The sequence below is a fragment of the Pinus tabuliformis genome, chromosome 8 (genome assembly GCF_031772625.1).
Source record: "Pinus tabuliformis cultivar Carrire ecotype Pingquan chromosome 8, CPIR1, whole genome shotgun sequence".
NCBI classification, from domain to species: domain Eukaryota; kingdom Viridiplantae; phylum Streptophyta; class Pinopsida; order Pinales; family Pinaceae; genus Pinus; species Pinus tabuliformis.
Genome location: NC_142294.1, coordinates 563785393 through 563797752, shown reverse-complemented (window position 1 = coordinate 563797752; position 12360 = coordinate 563785393).

Below are 12360 nucleotides of genomic sequence, written 5' to 3'. Positions count from 1 at the left end.
GTAACCAGGCACACGGTAACATTCAGTCCTAATGGATGGCTTAGAATCAAGGAGGGCAGCAAACACAGAGTCAAAGTGGCTTGGTGCCATAGTGGGTGAGAGTGGTTTCTAGGTCATCGGGCACCTTCAAAACTGGAATCGCCCTTTAAGAACAGAAATCGAAGCCATTCACTGTCCACCATGTGGCTCTGTGAGGAGAGGGATTACCACCCTTATCGAGCGGGTATCCTGTGGGATGATGAAGAGGAAAATCAAAGGCTACAGGCCATCGAGCAAGTTGGTTGGTCGAGGAAAAAGTCAAAATAGCTTCCGGTAAACCACCATTTTTGGGCGACCTCAATAACAAAAGTGGTATCTATGAATAGCACGTGATGCCACTCAACTGTCAACATGTGGATTGGGGTGGAGAGTGAATATCACCCTCATCATGCGGGTATACCTCGGGCTTCTACTCCATGCGATATGGCCCCTGGCCGTTTGATCATGAGGGAGAAGATCGACGGCTATAGGCAGTCGAGCAAGTTAGTGGGTCTGGGAAAAAGTCAAAACAGTTTCCGGTAAACCACCATTTTCAGGCACCCTCAATACCAAAAGTGGTATATATGAATAGCACGCGATGCCACTCAACTGTCAACACGTGGATTGGGGTGGAGAGTGGATACCGCCCTCATCGCGCGGGCATACCTCGGTCTTCTGCTCCATGCAATATGTCCCCTGGCCATTTGATCATGAGGAAGCAAATCGACAGCTATATGCAGTCGAGCAAGTTAGTGGGTCCCAATTCACGAAATATCAGCGGACCCAAAATCTCTTGGATACAATTTATATTTCCTTCTTCAAGTCCGTTATATGTTTTGTCGGGGCATCAAATTTTGTACGGGTACTAAGGGCTGATTTAATTCCTCCCTTTGTGGATGGAGTTGCTTCCCTTTAATGCCTGTTGTAACTTATGTAACATATTTTCAGTCACAAGTTAATAGAAGGTCTGACTCTTGCTTTAGCGAAAAAAAACAATATATAATTACCTATTACAAGACAAGTATGACATAAAGTGAGAATTGACCCTAAAATCTATATATTTTATCAGGAATACCAAAATCAACCGTAAATTTAAAAATAAAATTATTAATTTTTTTATTTTTTTAAAATTAAAATATAACATATTGTAATTATAATCTTAAGCACCCATAATATTGTGTACAAAAACTTTAAAATAAAATTTCTAATTAAAAAGTGATGCTACTAATATCACAATTTTTCATATTAAATTTATAACTTATTTGAAACCATCATCTTAATATTGAATAATTAATACTTTTATAACTAAAATTTTAATTCAACCCATAATCAAAAAATTATGTTACCACCAGTACTCTTTTTTTTTAACTTAGATTTATTACCGTTTTAAAACTATGACCTTAACAATCAAAATCTTAACCTCCATTTTAAATTTTAAAAAAAATATATATTAAAAAAAAAAATCAATAACATTTTTTTAATTTTTATTAAATAATAAAAAAGTAAAGTTATAACGGGTTTACTCTATACATATCTTTTTTTTTTCTAAGGCAAGAGCGGATCCTTCTATTCAATTAAAAAGAAAAAAGAAATAGTGTACAAAAGGTGACCGCGACGGTGAGGCCCACCAATATGACAGGCCTACCCAATCGAAGGTCTCAAGACGACAAAGCAAACCCAAGGACGTGGGCCCACTAAAGCAAACAAACAGTCCAAAACTGACTGTTGGATCTTGAGCTGCAGATCTAGTGGATGGAATACATATCGGGTGGCCAACAAGCATAGCTTTTAACAAACAAATCGGACCCGAAGAATCCAATAGAAAATAATCTAAAAATCTATCGGGTCCATTTTTGACTTATCCTTCGATCACTTTAACCACCCGAAATCCACCATTTGCGCGTGATCCCAGAGACGTCGTGAAAACTGCTCGAAACATAACCATTGTTTCGGACCCACTAACATGCATTCAAAATCCTGGCGGTGGATTAGCCTCGCTAGATCCAACGGTTAAGGATCATACTGCGCGGACTAAAAGCACCGATAGTTAGCGCGCGATGAAGGCAGTAATTCCTCCCCACCCTTAGCCATGTGTCACATGGTGAGTGGAATCGCTCCGGCTAGATGAGCTTGTGATATAGCGGAAACCACCCTGAGGGCAGTAAAGCTATTCACGAGAATAACAGTTGGGGTTTTGTGTTTACCGCGAAAAGCTGGGCTCTGACGCATGGGCCAAAGGGAGATAAAGATCCCATCTTCCCATCCCCCTGAGACATCTAGTTTTCCATTACCTGAGTTAATGTGGCCAACATAAACCTGCATCCTAAAAAGGATCTCACTTATGTCATAACACTTCATAATGAAAACAGATCAGCTAGACCCCATCTTTGTGGCTCTTTATTAGAAAATATTGTCTCTTGATTTTTCCTGCTATCGCTGTCAGTCGCTAAGGGCCTTGGATGAGCATCCCTCCTTCAACCTATCATCTGTTATCTCCTCCCACCAACAACATAAATTGATATGCTTGTTTCGAACCCCCTCATTGGCAGGCCAGTCTGTGACTTTGTTGTCTTCCCTACGAACATGCACCAACCTGAGGGTTCTCAGCATTCTTAGGTGCACTTGGATTCTTTGGTAGAGTTGCAGAAGCTGCCAGTGTTCTGAGATTTTCTCAGGAGCAGCGCCAGAATTTATCCTCTTCAGTGAGTTAATGACTAATTTTGAATCAACCTCAATGAAGACATTTTGAATGTTGTACTTGAGCAGTATTTCCAGGCATGATTCCATCGACATGAGCTCAGCCATATTGTTGGTCGCTTTTCCTAGATAACTGTGGAAGATGACTTGTATATTTCCTTCCTCATCCCTCAAGACACCTCCATAACCAACTTCTCCCAGATTCCCTTTTGAAGCCCCGTCTATGTTAATTTTAAAAAGCCATGAGAAGGGGGTTGCCAAGACGACTTTTTTGCTGAGGTTTTCTTGGAAATCTGCATAGAACCCTGAGGGGGTTTAACCTTGAGCTCTAAATTCTCCAGTATTCTGGACTCTCTATGTCTAATGGGTTTACCTGTAGCTGCACCTCCTAGGATATGAACAGATTCTTTAAGTTGTTTAAGGATTAGTTTGCAGATGTTGCTCACCGGACTCACTTTCTCCTTGAAAATCCTGTTGTTGCGCTCCTTCCAGACATTCCAGATTAAGAATCCTAGGGTCAGCATCCATGCAAAGTTTATGATCTCATTATCCAAGAAATTTTTCCTCCAATTCTTCAAAGTAGAGATGATGTCATTAACATCTCTGTCTATCTGCTCGAAGACTTCTCCAATCCAATTCCAAATTGTTGTGGTGAAAGTGCATCTATTCAGGAGATGATTTATAGTTTCTTCCTGTTGTCTACATAAGTGACATCTCGAGGGGCCAACAAAGCATCTTTTTTTTAGATTATCCCATGTCAGAATCTTGCCCTGGTGAACCAGCCACTTGAATAGTTTGACTTTCATCCAATGAGGATTTTCCCATATTTCTTTCCATGTCTTATCTGTGTGTGAATGGTTAAACCCTGCATCTATCCTTTTGGCTTCCTTGAGGTTGAAGAGACCTGCCTTGTTCTTTCCCCATCTTAGTTGGTCATTCAAGTTGGAGTTTAAGATTTGTCTCTTGTCTAAAAGACCTTTAAGGGCTATAGCTTGAGTATGCAGCATGCCCATTCCTCTGTAATCTGGAATTTTCCATGTTCTCCATTTCTCATCGTTTCTTGATTGGTCCCAGTAGTCACTTACTCATTTTAATCCTTTGTTGATGGTATCGGTATGAATGTCTACTAATTCTTCACTTCGGAGATTGTCCTCCTGCTGCCAATTATCCTCCCAAAACCAAGCCAGGTTTCCATTTTTGATCTCCCAGAAACTATGGTTTTGGACTAGGGCTCTGTTCTCCCATGCCTTATTCCAAATTGCAGAACCTTTTACTTGTCCTGTCATTCTAATTAGATTTTCCTCCTGCCATTCGCTAGAATATTTTTGCTTTCAATGTTTTGCCCAGGGGGCTTGTATTTCTTTTAGCCACCTCCACCAGATTTTGGCACCAAGAACTCTATTAAGAATTCCTGGGTCATGAAGACCCAAGCCCCCATGGGACTTAGGTTTGCACACTCTATCCCATGCCACCAGGGTCCATTTGTTCGTTTCTTCACCTTTCCCCCAAAGAAAGCCTCTCTGAATGTTTCTTATGCCAATAACCACACCAGTTGGTGCTGGAATGGCAGATAGCATATAGATAGGGATACTTTGGAGGATAGCCTTAGTGAGAATCAGCCTCCCTACTAGATTTACTGCTCTATTTGTCCATTTTCTAATCTTGTCTTTAAGCTTATTAAGAACAAGCTCCCAGATATCTTTGTGAAGCAGTTTGTCAGTGAGAGGAACTCCCAAGTACTTCGTTGGTAGTGACTCCCTTTGAAATCCAAAAATTCTGGAGAAATTTCTTTGTATTGAAATATCCGTGTTGAAGAAGAAAATCTTTGATTTAGTAAGACTTAACTCTGAGCCTACTGCCCTAGCAAACTCACTCAGAATCTGTTTGAATGCTTTGGCTTCCTTGACAGTGGGTGTGCCTTGAAGCATGGTATCATCTAAAAATTGATGATGTGTCACCGTGTCCCCACCTTGAGTGAGTCTCAAACCCTGAATTCTCCCTTCTTCCTTAGCAGCTCTGATAGCTCTCCCTAACCCTTCCATCATTAGAATGAAAAGGAAAGGAGAAAGAGGGTCTCCTTGCCTGAGACCTCTAGACGGCTTGAAGGTTCTTGAAGGAGAGCCATTGAGAAGAATTGAACAACTGGCGATGGTAACTAGTGCCATAACCCATTTAATCCAATTGTGATCAAAGCCATAGGCTTTTAATATGCTCTTATGTATGACCAGCTAAGCTTGTCATAGGCCTTTGCTATGTCTAGCTGCATAATCATTCCTGCTTGTTTGTTGGTAATGAGTGAATGCACAATTTCATGTTCTTGAATTATATTATCTAAAATTTGTATTCCTTCCACATAGCCCATTTGCTCCTCTGACACTAGGTTTGGGAGTAGAGGTTTGAGATGGTTGGCAATGAATTTGGATATAATTTTGTATATCACATTTCATAATGCTATAGGTCTAAATTTGTCTAGAGAGGTGGCCTTTTCCTGTTTTGGGATTAAGGCTATGAAAGATTCATTGAGCGCCTTTAAGTCTGTCTTAAATTTTCGAGAGTCTTCCACTACCTCCAAGATGTCTTGTTTCAATATCCTCCAACAAACTTTGAAAAAGTCAACATTAAAGCCATATGTGCCTGGTGCTTTCCCATTTTTCATATCTTTCACAACTTCCTCTATTTATTCCTCTGTAACTGGTCTGTTGAGGTTGAAATTATCTTCTCTAGTAACCAATTTAGGGATGTACTGAGTAAATTTTTCCGTGGCCTGGTATCTGTCTTCCAAGGTTTCCTCAGCAATTTTCTGAAAATGCTGGAGTAGAACCTTCTCCATCTCTTCATGAGTGTTTCTCTCTATTCCATGTTGATCTGTAAGTTTCACAATTCTATTGTTGTTTCTGTGAGCAATGGTAGATCTGTGAAAGAATTTGGTGTTTCTCTCCCCTTCTTTTATTCATTGTACTCTGGATTTCTATCTCCATAATATTTCCTCTTGAAGACATCTATTGTCCCACTCTTGCTGGAGTGACTCTACCATCTCTTTCCTTTCTTCTGTATAGCCTTCAGTGATAAGAATTTGGTTTATTTCCTTTAGTTTCTTTTCCACATCTTCCTTAGATGTGAAGATATTACCAAATTCTTTTTTATTCCACTCTTTGAGTCTGCCTTTAATGTGTTTGAGACTACAGTGTAGAAGGAACATCTTTGTGCCTTTAAGGTGAAACTCTTCCTTCCACCATTTTTCAATGTTCGTGAGGAAATCTGAATGTGTGAGCCAAGCATTCTCAAATCTGAAGGGGGTGTTCCTTGGTTTGCCAAAGAGGGAAGCTTCCAATTGGATAGGCCAGTGATCTGAACCCCCAAAAGGTAGAATGAGTGCAGTAATGTTGCCTCCCCTAAGAAGAAGTTCCTCTGAAACAATAAATCTGTCCAATTTTGAGGCTACTTGGGTAGGTCCCCCTCTTTTGTTATTCCAAGTGAAGATTCCATTGCTTGTTTCCATATCAACCAATTTCATATTGGTGATGAAGTTTTAGAAGGCAACTAAGTCTCTACCAAGTGTTCTAGTTCCTCCTTTCTTCTCCATGAGTGATTTTGTTATGTTAAAATTACCACCAAGAATCCAAGGTAGAGCTGGGTATCTCTTCTTCATATCCTCCAGAGTTGTGAGGAGTCGTAGTTTGTCCTCCATTGGCTATGGACCATAGGCATTGGTGATCATGTAACATTTTCTGTCACCCACCGGTTGGAAAATCAGTGAAAGGTGATGTCTGGATGTCTCTGCATCAATCACACCAAATTTTTGTGGATCCCATAGAGTGAGAATGCCACCAGTAGATTTATTTGCCTCAACTTCAAGGTATTCATATCTATTTAACCATTTACTATGTTTTTCGTGAATCCTTTCCACAAAGCATTTCGTTTCCTGTATGAAGTCTATGTCAGTTTTTTCCTCTTTGATCCTTTTACCTAGATTCCTCTGTTTTCTTCTGCTCCCTAGTCCTCTAATGTTCCAGGTTGTGATTTTTTTTGAGGTGGGGTTTTAAAAGAGTAACTGGAAAGGTCTTTCATCCTTCCTGAGTCAATCATGAGTTTTCCACACTCCAGCAGTAGTTCTTTCTATCTTTTTCTTCCCCTCCTCTTACCTGGATTCTTGATTAGTTTTCCTGTTATTAATCCTATTGAGGAAGTCCCTTTGTTTTCCTGGTTTTCATGCCCTCTTTTGAATCCTGTAGCTGTTTGGTGTGACTTGTGAAGGAATATCTGTTGGACCTTGTCCACATCCTCCTGAGGGATGGAGTTTATTCCGAGGTTTCCTCCCTGTTCTAGAAATTTTTCTAGCTCTAGGTTCTCCCTTTCTAGGATCTCCTGTAAGTCTTGATCCTCTGTGCCACTTTCACTTTGAGACATTTCTTGATCTTTTTCTATTTCTATTGTACTCAAAGGATCCATTGTGTGTTCGTTCTATTCCTGAGTGAACTCCATACTGGTCCCTTTTCCTTTCCCCCTTGCTTTCTTATTCTCTGTACTCTCTTGATCCCCTCCGTCTGCCTCTTTTTCTCCTAAGATCTCAAACCTGTTGTAACTTTTTGTTTTTTCATTCCCAATAGGGTTCTTTTGTGTCTTCCTTCGCCCTCCTTTTCCTCTTCCTTCTACTTTGGTGAAACCTGTCTAGTCTTTCCCTTTGCTAGTATTTAGGTTTTCCTCCCTTCTATTAAGAGGATAGTCTCTGGATACGTGCCCATGCTCATGACACTTGTGACATATGAACGGGATATGTTCATATTCAACTGTTTGAACCCATTCCTTGTCATATACTTCTAGAATGACCTCATCTAGAAGGGCTCCTGATAGATCCATCTCCACACATATACGAGCATAGGATGTATATTTTCCCCCTAGAGTTGCCTCTAAGATTTTTAAGAAATGACCTAATTTATTGCCTATAGCTTTTAAAGACTCTGGCATCCAATAATCTAAAGGTAAGGAGTAGAGTCTAATCCATATCGGCACTGAAGTGAAGGTTTCTTGTTCTGGCACAAAGTTCATCGTCCATGGACACATATAGAGACCAACAACCGCAAAGAAGTATGTCCCTCCTTCAAAAATCTTGTCTCTGTCTTCCATGTTTGTAAATACCACAGTAAAAAAACCTTTGGATCCAAGATGTATATTTAACTCCCCCTTTAGTTTCCAATTGTATTTTATCCAAGTGTATAACACTTTCTCTGATGGCTAGATTCCCATAAATTTGCATATGATATCATAGTTTTCCATGTGCTCCCTGTGCGCTTGCAGAGCTGGATCATTCAGAATAACCCAAGGTTTAGTTATGGTCTTGGGTTTACAGTGCCCCATCTTGGCTCTGTTCTCTGATCCCTGACCTCTGTCTCCCTCTTTTTCCTCCTGACAGTCTTCTTTGTGGGCCCCTTGATCTACGTAGGTTTCGCTGCCTTCGGCGTTCTGAGTTTTAGTGTTTTTTGTCTTTACCTCCAAGGGTTGTGTAGGTTTGTTCTTTTTCCTGCCTCTTCCTCTGTTTGCTACCATATTACTATAGGAGGGAGTGGAGCTCCCTCCTACCTGTGTCTCCATGGGTGCCTGTTTACCTCCGTCCCTTGCTTAGTGAAACCCTAGAACCAAAGCCGGCAAAAAACTGTCATGGTTTCTTCGATACATTCAATGTCCGATCTCGATAGACATACTTGGTTTAATCTATACATATCATTAATATCTAAAATTTTAAATTGATTAGTTAAATCTGAAAGAAAATGAATAAATATATATATATATATATATATATATATATATATATATATATAATAATACCTATTTTCTTTATTAAAATTACAATATATATTAAAACATAACTTAAATCTCTATTTTTAATATAACTAAAAACTAATACTATTGTTAATTTTATATATATAGTTTGGTTGAGCCTAATGGTTAAGAGTATGTGTTTCCTCTTAAAAGGTCACAGGTTCAAAACCAGAAGGGTAGAGTATGTATGCCTTCATAAACTTCGCATTCAAATCGTTGCATGGAGGTTGGTCCCTTGTCCCACAAACAAGGGGGCCTCATACACCAATTTGGTTCCCTTGTCCCACAAACAAGGGGGTCTCATACACCAATTTGGTTTCTAGCCTTGCTGTGACCTTAAAATTGGACTATATATATATATATATATATATATATATATATATATATATATATATATATACATATAATCATATTCTATCTTGTTTTTTTGAATTATGTATATATGTATATAGAGTAGTTGGACAACTTTGAAGGGAGAATAACACATATGGAGGCACATGTTTATTAAGTGTTTTACCAATCAAGGGGAAATGGTCCTGATGACTAGACTCCAGGTAATATTGATGTTTAATGATGACTATGGGTTGTGTTTTGATTCTTGGGTGGTTTTGGTCCCTTTGGACAATCGGTCTTTGGTCCTCTGGTCCTCTGGTCCTCTGGTTTTCTCTTGTTATTGTGAGTGTCTTTTTGTCACTACCATTTGTCCAACAACTATGGTAGGAGTGAGGACAATGGTGTTTCGAAGCTATGCTTAGTGCGATGTAAATTTCCCTTGAATTAATAGAATATGTTGACTTACCAAAAAAAACATGTATATTTATATTATAAGTAAAGGTAAGATATTTTATCCACTCAAAGCCCTACAATAACAAGGCTCAAATTCATGAGCTCAGCATATAATTTTCAAAAATTGAATTTAGGTGGAGAGGATAATAATCATTCCTACCAAGTATTTAATATAAACTCATTTAACTCTATATATAATCTAAATTCAACTTTTTAATTGTAAACTAATAACAAAAAAAAATATCTTTCCTTATTTCCCTTTTTCCAATGTTAGCATTTTTTTTTGTCTTCCTAGACATTTTAGTTACTCTTTTTTTATGTAGTTACTCTTTTTTTATGTACATTTTATGTTTTGATGTGCTTCTTTGTACATTCAAATGACAAGGTCTCTCCTCAACAACTTCTATGTTATCTTCAACAGTGTGGTTTTATGATTTTCTGAGCTTATATTATTAGTCTTCAATGTTCATGAAGCACTTTTCTTGAATCTTTTTTACATACACATATAGTGTGTCTACAAAATGCAATTTTTATCTCAATCAAAATTATCATTTTTCCTACTAATAAACAAAAAATTAAAAGACAATTTTAGGAAATTATATATATGTATGTTAACACATATATGAGCACATGTGAGAGAGATTTTTTTTTTAAGAGAATAAGAGAAGTTGTAAATAAAAAATTTAGAGTTATCTTTAGTATGACTTTTTGGAAACTTTTTCAGTGGGTTTTTCCGGTCTAATTTCTCTAAAACCCAACAAGAATCTATTGAAATAACAAGTTTTGATGGGTAACCCTTGCACAATCAAAGTGCCCTAGGGGTTTTTCAAGGTGTTGAATCCATATATACAATCAAAAACAATTTAAATAACATAAATCAACATTTTAACTCAAAATTTTCCCTTAAATTCCAACACCGTTAAGTCCAAAAAATTCCATTAAAAACAATTTCAAAAAAAATTAGAAAAAAATGAAATTTTTAATTAATATATATCTATATATATAAATATATAAAATATATTTTTTATTTTATTTTAAATTGTAAATTTGAAAAAAAAAAATCACTATACTCCATGTGGTTAAAAAGAAAATGCAAATCCATGTGGTGGTTAAAAATATGCTATTTCATTGATGATGATACCTCTCTAGCAAATACCTCAAATTAATTGCATAGTATGCATATTCAACGACTTGCTTCTATGATTTTGAAGGGGACGACCATGCATGTTTAGCTTTATCGTAGAGCTGACACGTAGATATTAATGTTTAGGTTTGGTGACATTTTGAGCGTTCCAATTTGACAAAGTTAAACCATGTGTCCTTGGAGGGTATTCCTTTTATTTTTTATTACTATTAATTTTTTTAAAACTATAAAAAAAGAGAAAAAAGATTTTAAAAATAAGTAGTTTGTTGATGGGTATTAAATGAATGTCGCTGTATATGTGATTTTTTAATGGACATTAAATAAAAAAGATTGTATATGCTGTAGTCTAATTAGGTTTTTTTTGCCTTGAAAATCAAGGAAATTCTAGTAATATTTTGATAAATTCCAGTAGGGATTTTTGTAGATTTAAGTTAAAGTTGTCAAACTTCAAGATTTTCGGTGTCCCAAAGGTTTTTGATGGTGCTGAATCCATTTCCCACGATTTAAATTGTGCTTCTACAAGATTTGAATTTTTTTACCTAAATTCCAGCCACTTTTAAGCGTCGCCTTAATATACTTATCCGTTATATATCCCCTTTTTAAATTTTATAATTATCCGACCATAAACGTACACCACCCCACTCATTTAATTCAATAAACATACACCACCCACCACCCGCACTCATTTAATTCTTGTCATATAACAAGGAATCCATTATTTTTAATGTACCCTTCTCATTAATACTACAGAACAACTGCCTCAGATTAATTACATGGTGCGTATATATTCAACGACATAGATTTATGAATTTGAAGAGGTGAGACTATGCATTTGTAGCATTATAGGAGCGTTGCCACCTAAACATAATGTGTGAGTTTGGTGAGATTCTAAGGGGTTATCAAATAGGGAGTGTTGACACCTAAACAAAATGTGCAAATTTGGTGAGATTCTAAAGGGTTTTCAACCATGTGGGCTTTTCAGAGGTCTTCCATTCTCTAACACTATTTTAATGGAAGGGAAAATATTTAATAATTTTATCAATTTAAAAGGTTCAACCATGTGGGCTTTTTAGAGGTCTTCCATCCTCTATCACTATTAAATATTTTAGAAATATTAGATGGTAGGAAAGGGACATGATTATGTATTATAAGGAAGTAAATTATTTTAATATTAATGGTTTCATTTTTATTATACTTATTTCACTGCTTGATGGTTAATTTTATCAATTTGATAGGTTCAACCATGTGGGCTTTCAGAGGTCTTCCATCTCTATCACCATTAAATATTTTAGAAATATTAAACCCAAAGGAAAGGGTCATGATTATGTATTATAAGGAAGTTAATTATTTTTAATATTAAAGATTTATGTTTATTCTTTTTTATAGTCCTATATTATATAGAAGTTTGAAATTAGAATTTAATAAAATTTGAAGTTGATTTTATAATAAAATATTACATGTTATAATGTTTATTTTACCCTATAATAAGTTAGTGTCTCTTTGTATCTCGCGTTGAAAGTCTTAGATTAAAATGGTAGAGTACAATCTCCGTGTCTTATTGGGTTTGGATTTTGTTCGGTACATCATGTGATATGTGTATTATTGGTGTGATCATTTTATGTTTTAATTTAAAAAAATTATTATAAGCCAATATTGATGATGATGAGGTTATTTGAGATTAAATCAATTTTATTAAAATTATATTTTATCATATAATTTTAATAGTATTTAAAAAGAATATTTTTCATTTTATTATAATAAAAAAATTACATTTTTTAAGTGTTTGATTTTTTTACAAAAAAATATAAATAAAAACATTATCACATGTTTAAAAAGCTTTGATGGTTTCTTATTAATCGTAAAACAATTAAATCATCTTATAAAATTGTAAATCTTTT